Genomic DNA, 7,950 nt, shown 5'->3' with positions numbered 1-7,950 from the left:
CTTATAGCAAGTGCAATGTAAATCCATTTTTGTGTAAAGAGTCACCATCTGTCTGTACACAGAAGCGCTGGCTTCGATTGAAACGTGAAACTCAGATTGACCGCACTGAGCTGCATAATCAGTGTCTTGGGTTTTTGTACTGTACCTAATGATTTATAACATTAATTTGCATTTTGAGGCAAAGTAAAAGAGACAAATGATGGAAAACTGGCTTCGTTCTTTTACGTTCTCCTTGTGTCCTCTAGATGGCAGGTGAGATTAATTTTGAAGTGAAGCAGAGAGCTACCTACTTCCTGTCTCAGGGCCCTTGTTAAGTGAACATGTAGCTCTCACACACCAAAACTCCTGCTGCACTTGCAGGACTCCAGCTACTACAGGTCTGCCATGAGACGTCGAGCTGGCAGATGTCTCAGAGCTGCGGGAGGAGACGCAGAAGAGATTGAGGGACACGCAGACCCGTGCGCCGTGCGGCCAATGAAAGGCCAGGCCTGCTCTGCTTTTCATCTCCCCCCTGAGGCTTCCTGACCCAGAATAATATCAGGCACAAAGTTTGCTTTCTGGGGCTGCTGAAAAGTTGCAGACACCTCGTCCTACATAAAGGACAGACCATTTATCACTCTGCTCTGCCTTTCCAGCCCCACTTCTGCTTTCTTCTCTTTGTTTCTTATATTGTGTACATTTTTGGCCTCTGCTGCTAATAATCCAAAAGACTGCTTTACATTTTATTTTACATTAGAAATGTATTTTATAGAGATTTCATGTGATAAATTAACTCGTGTTAATTGAATACATGGTTTTCAAACACATTAAATGCATTTGTTTTCAACCTCCTTTTCTGATACCCCAAAATGAAACTCAGTGCAACCAATTGCCTTAAGGAAATTAAACCTTTCTGTGTGTATCTTAGCCCTTTCATGCATGAATTATGATCCTTATGTCAGAATTTTTTTCTAAATTGTCTTTGTTTTTCTTAAGCCATAACGGTGGGGGGGGGGGGGGGGGGGGGGGGGGGGCGGGGGGGGGGGGGGGGGGGGGGGGAATTGTGAAAAAAACCAAAACAAAACAAAATTATAGATTTTTTTTTTATGTAATCAATTGTTATTTTCTCCAAATACAAAGTTGTTATTTGGAAAATACATCAGTAGTATTGTTCTTTAGGGGTTACTTGATGCCACAATATATTTTTTTACCTGCAAGAGTCGTCTACAGTAGAAGAAGGGACCGAGTTGGTCGGCATGTTTTATGTTTGTCTGCCATGTTGGATTTAACAAAAGTTTTCTTTGCAGTGGATGACCAGTAGTTGATAGTGTATTGTATTGCATGATGCGCTAGTGTCCATTTCAGTGATCTGTGTGCATTTGTAACATAAAAATCCACAAGAAACACTAAATGGCTTTTAGACAGCTGTCCACTGCAGTGACCACTATGCATGAAAAGATTAGATGACTCAGATGGGACCAAAGTCAAACTTTTACCTACATGCAATATGCTATGTAACTCAAAATGTACATCACCCTGAACACACCACATGGTGGTGGGAGCATCATGCTGTGGGGATGTTTTTCCTCCGCAGGAACGAGGAACTTACTCAGAGCTGACCGGAAAGTGGACTGACCTATAGAGCAATGTTGGAAATAACCTGCGGGAAGCTGTAAAACACTTAAGAATGGCGTGGAGGTAAATTTTCCAGGAGATTAATAACCTTAAATGTACAGCTAGAGATTCAACGGTTTTGATAAGAGGATATTATTGGAATGGCTTAGTCAAAGTCCATACCTAAATCCATTGAGAAACTGTTGCTCTCCATCCAACCACATGGAGCTTCAGCCATTTTGCAATGAAAGTGGGTCAAAGATTTCGGTTCCTAAATATGCGGACCTTGTGGAGAAAGAATCTAAAATACTTACAGCTGTTCTTACCATTGAAGCGGTGTTACAAAATATTCACTAAGGACGTTTCTAAATTTAATTTCTGAATAATTTTGAAACCATGTATGCTTTTACTTCCTTTTCAGAATTCTTTGTAACTTTGTGTTGGTCTACCGCAGAAAAAAAAAATCAAACAGGACAAAATGTGGAAGTAGCTTTTCAGAGTTCAGTGCACTTTGCAAATACAAGAATAAATACGTTGTATTAATCAGACATCTACGGAGCCCTCTAAGGGACATGGGGAATTTTTTTTCTTTTGCGTTACCTCGCAAAACTTTTGCGTTCCCTCGCAAAACCTTTTGCGTTACCTCGCAAAACTTTTGCGTTCCCTCGCAATACTGTACTGGTCAGTTATGCAGCATAATTGAATACTGCCAGCCTTTCTTACGGTGGGCGCCGTACTTTATGCTTTAATATAAGGTTATGTGAGGTTTTTCCATGAATGTTAGTATCTTTTTGTGAAATATCTGAAGTTTTATATCTTTCTTTAGGATAGAAAGGCACCACAAACCTACGATATAAACAGAAACCTTCCGTAAGTAGGAAAGAAATAAAAATACATTATAATTTGGACTATTTCTGAGTTATTATCGCGGGTAATAAATCATCTGACAGTTTTGATTGTGTCTCTGTTGTGTTCGTAGTCTGAATGGTTTAAAGAGCTGCTTTCAGTGCCGCTCCATCTTCGCCTTAACAGACATAAACATGCAGTAATAAATCGATTTTCAATCAGTGTTTTGCACCAAACAGTTTTTACTGTTAACAAGTTTTTATTATTAAAAACACGACAAACTAATGATGGTAAAGGGCCGCACTGGGTTAACTCGGGGAATCTCATCTGTCCGTGTATCAATCAACTCCAAACCTTTTCTTTGTTCTGTCACAATTATCGATTTATTCCATTTTGATGATCAGGTTCCAAACTTTGCAAGGACTGACCGCCCCGCTCATCTGCTTCCTAATACACACAAAACCGGTATCCTTCCCATTCATACCTGGTGACGTCACGCCCACATCGACACACCTAAGTGTCAAAGCCGCTGCTCCTGTCATATCAATAATTACTTATTTCATTCATATGGCTCTTACAGAGCCTCAGTGAAAACTTGTTTATTATTATTAACTGTTTGGTGCAAAACACTGATTGAAAATCGATTTGTTTATGTTTATGTCTGTTAAGGCGAAGATGGAGCGGCACTGAAAGCAGCTCTTTAAACCATTCAGACTACGAACACAACAGAGACACAATCAAAACTGTCAGATGATTTATTACCCGCGATAATAACTCAGAAATAGTCCAAATTATAATGTATTTTTATTTCTTTCCTACTTACGGAAGGTTTCTGTTTATATCGTAGGTTTGTGGTGCCTTTCTATACTAAAGAAAGATATAAAACTTCAGATATTTCACAAAAAGATACTAACATTCATGGAAAAACCTCACATAACCTTATATTAAAGCATAAAGTACGGCGCCCACCGTATGAAAGGCTGGCAGTATTCAATTATGCTGCATAACTGACCAGTACAGTATTGCGAGGGAACGCAAAAGGTTTTGCGAGGGAACGCAAAAGTATTGCGAGGTAACGCAAAAGTTTTTGCGAGGGAACGCAAAAGTATTGCGAGGTAACGCAAAAGTATTGCGAGGTAACGCAAAAGTTTTGCGAGGGAACGCAAAAGTTTTGCGAGGTAACGCAAAAGTTTTGCGAGGGAACGCAAAAGAAAAAAAATTCCCCATGTCCCCTAGAGGGCTCCGTAGTAATCGTTTTTAAAATTCAAATAAATTAGAGATGACTTTTTTTGGATTTCATCAGGCAGTGAGCATGTGCAAAACGGATATTTGCTGCTTATTTTTTAACTTCTGCTTGTTAAGGTTTCGGAGACAGGAAGTTCTCATTGCTCGTTGAACACCAAATGGAGTGGATGCTGGCTGCCCTTTTCATACTTCTTGTGCTCCAATTAATACTGAAAACAAACTACTGGAGTTTGCAGCTCCCACTGTGTGGTGGGATGTCTTTCACAGTCATAAACTGGTCTTTCTTGTGCACCACTGCAGGCGGCAGCAAATGCAGAGGGAAGCAAATAATCAATTGTTCATGCAGCCCACTCAATAAGGTCAAATGCATTCAGCGCTGTTACATGTGCACAGCCTCAGGAGTCATTAACAGCTGCAGCCAAACTGGCTGAAATAATGTTTTGAGCTGAGCTTACTCCTCCATTTCTTGTTTTTCACTTGTGTAAAAAAATTTTTGTCACAATGCAGCTTTGACCGTCTCTGACAGCCTGAGTTGGCACTGTGGTGCGTGAGGGTAGATGTCTTCAGCAACAACAACATGGTTTCGCATCTTTCGCTCTGCTGTGTGGGCAGCGTATCCCCAGGGGGATCAGAAGTGCTTTTTACACAACCATTCGGTGTTTATGAGGAATTGCTTTGTCCACTTGACATTTCTGGGTTTACACTTTGTCTTGTGTTCCTCTGCATCCTTCTGAGATGCAGAAGGACGCGTTCTTCTGTCCCAGTTTGCAAACTCTTCGCAGCCCACACTGCCAAGTCGGTGTTGCACCTTTTCCACCTCCCCTGAAGCTTTAAATAGCCGTCTCTCCCTCAACAGAACCGACGCAGAGCCTTCAGCACTCTCTGCCCCACAACCTGATCATTTATCATCCCTGCTGCCCAAACATGGACTCCGATATTTGGTTTAAGATGATAAAAATAAATCTTGGTGAATTTACAGACTTTATGATGAGATTGAAGATTGACACGCCCTTTGAGTTGTTGCAAGTTGTCCAATCTCAATGTTAGAACTGAGAAAACTCTCAGTCTGCTCTTTTCTCCTCCACAAAATATTACCATCCCAGACCTCTACAACCTCCTAAGGGCCACCTCATTAGATTTGCTCAAAAGCTGAATGGTTAAAGGATCAACTTGTGGTTTAGTGAAGGGTGGAGGGAGGTGTGGGGAGCAGCAAAACAGATTAAAAGCTCTTTCTAGGCTAGGAGCAGTTTCCAGGCAACCCTCAAAGACTTTGCGAAGTCATTACTTCAGCAGGAAAACACAGCAGCGCCAAGCGTCCTTTACTAAGATTCATTTTAACCTTTTATTCTGCATGTTGTTATAGGTTACATAAGTTTTTAAAATGTTTTCTGCTCGTTTATTTACATGGGACATACTCTTTTACTTATTAAAGCAGAATAGCATACTCACAAAAAGAAAATCCTTTTGCAAGACAGACTAGCAAACTTTCAATTACGGTGAAAAAGTATTTGCCACACATTTCTTCTGTTATTGCTTTTTTTGACTCACTGTTATTGTTTTTATTAGAGAAAGAAAAAGTGAGTAAATTAACTGTGATATACTACAGCTTAACACAATATTCACCAACACATACAATAAACTCTGACTTGATTACTGTCAGATATATTTAAGAAAGCAAGAAATGCTGTCCACAGCACTAAGAGGCTAAAAGTTATCAAGGTTTTTTTTTTTTTTAATGAAATATGCTACTTTTTTTGTGGAAGTTTGCTATTTGTCTATCAAACATATGCCCACACACCTTTTTGATTTGTTAATGTGATCTTTTGGTGCCAGCAATGCAGCCCTGTAACACTTACATTTGCCATTCAGTCTTCCTCTGTTTCTGGATTTATAAACATTAACATCAGCTAAACCCAGACAAGCACATCCGTTTTTGAAAGTTCCTGTGATTTACTTTCTGAGCCTGCAGACTAGTTTGGACTTGCAGGAAATCTGCATGAAGTTCTGCTGATTGCCAACGCAGGCTGCATGTTGATTTGTAGAGTTCAAATTATTAAGACACAATTTGGTCTTTTACATCAAGGAGAAATAATTAAAGACCTAAAAAATCTCTTTCATTCAAACCGTGATTCACTCCTACAAACGTGTCATGTGGAGCTTAAAATAAAACCGAGCGCCCACACACACTTCATCAGTCATCTTATTGACTGGAAGCAGCTGACTCTAGTTTTACCTCCAAATTAACTTGCGTACCCAAGCAAAAATTATGTTTCCAATATCCTTTTTCTGATTTATTTTATTTTATTTTACTTGGTTTCTCTTCATCTTCTGTATTCCTCTGCCTTGCATAATGATCTGATTGTGTCTCTGATCACAGCAAGCATTCCTGAAATAGAACATGTTCCAATTTCAAAAAAACCCAATTCCCAGATCAGACAAAATCCCTCAAACCATCATATGTGTCTATAAAACTGGGGAAAGCCCCTCAAAAACTGTAACATTTCATCAAAACACATATTTCTTTTTAAAACTATATCTTCCCTGCTGAATGAATATAATCTGAAAAGGTAGTCTTAAGTGATTCAAACTGCAAATTCATCCACTTCCCACAGACCTAAACGTATCATCGCTGTGCTCAGGGAATTTCTATGTGTATCTTGGCACTTTCCAGTTTCTGTATGCCAGATTTAACAACCGCCTGTTCTGCAGCCTATGCATCCCATGGTGTGCGATAGCTGTGGTTATGTGAGGATGAGTGTGTGGGTGTTTGCAGGAGCAAGAAAAGAACAAGCATGGTTTCTTGAGTTTTTAAGGCGGGTCTGTCAAAGCCATTCACTGACACACACACACACACACATTGTATCCACTAGACTTCCTGTGTCTGCCATGAGTCAGAGAGGGCCTGTTATGTAAGGTTAGTTGGGAGAGGTGAACACTGACACACCTGTGTCCTGCAAGTCTCTCCACGCCAGACTCGGTTTCATATTTACTCCCAGCAGCAAATGCAAGCCTGTGTGGAGTGTGCCTTTAATTGTGACTCATCCACGAGAAATTTGTCGTTCCTTATTTAGGTCTCTTTTGGCTCCAGACAATATTTCTTTAGTATAATCAAATCAGAATAGCTCACTTGGCATAAACCCCCTTTCTTTCTTGCGCTCATTTGTACACATGCATGTAGGGGTGTGTGTGTGTGTGAGGGGGTGGATACAGGCAACAAGGCATAGAAAGAAATATGGATAGTTTGAGGTGCATAAAAAAAAAACCACACACAATATTCTTAGACTGCAGGAGGCAAATCTGCCACCTCCTCACAGCCCCCCTCTGCACAACCTTGTTGCTGAAAACTACCCCTGCAGACTACAGTCCCAGCCATGTGACTCCACCTCCTGCCACACAAACACTTCCCCCTTATACCAGAATGTAATCTAGGGCAAATCCACCAGCAATGCAGATATGAAGTTCAAGCAGGAGAGGCGTTTCATTCGCCTGCAGCCCAGGTGAGCAACAGGTCTGCAGAGATGAACCTACACCACCACCCAGGGGGTGAAACGGGAAATTACATATGAGACGTTTTTGCATGCAAGGCTGTACAACAATAATAAACAAATAAAAATAAATCATAATAAAACAAACAAACAAAAACAAACCTTATAATACTTGAAACAACCTTGAATTACTTGAGTTAGGACAACTATGTGCCCTACTCTGTCTGTGTTGGGGCACACAGACGCCCCGCGTGTCTGCATACCAGGTAAACGTCACAACTTGCAAAGAGGAGCGCCTTACGGCAAGTCATTTTATCATATAATTGTAGGGGGCGAAACTTTCTTAAATTAATTGTTCCAAGTCGACAAAGTGGATTGCAAACCTGTTCTGGTTGTCATTTATCCTACCTGAAATCAAGAATTCAAAAATCTCAAACGACATCCTACCTATTCATATTGTTAAGTCAACTGAATTCATTTTATATACAATCAAAGTACAGCATACAGTATGTCGTCTCTGTGTTCTTTGGTATATTTATATATAGTTATCCAAAATCCAATTAACTCCAAATTCAGTTCATATCAGTTCAATTAATGGCAATACAATATACTCTATAATATAGTATTTATTTTTTATACAGTAGTTGACCTAAAAAGTAAAAATGCAGCTTCCAAAAAATTACTACATTTCATGAAGAAACAAAGTTATCCAAGTCAATCTGCTGTATTTGACAAAATCATTGTCCCTCTTGTTAAATCATGAATTAACTTTTGATAGCCA

Source organism: Xiphophorus couchianus, chromosome 20, assembly GCF_001444195.1.
Source record: "Xiphophorus couchianus chromosome 20, X_couchianus-1.0, whole genome shotgun sequence".
NCBI classification, from domain to species: Eukaryota; Metazoa; Chordata; class Actinopteri; order Cyprinodontiformes; family Poeciliidae; genus Xiphophorus; species Xiphophorus couchianus.
This window is presented reverse-complemented; position numbering follows the sequence as displayed.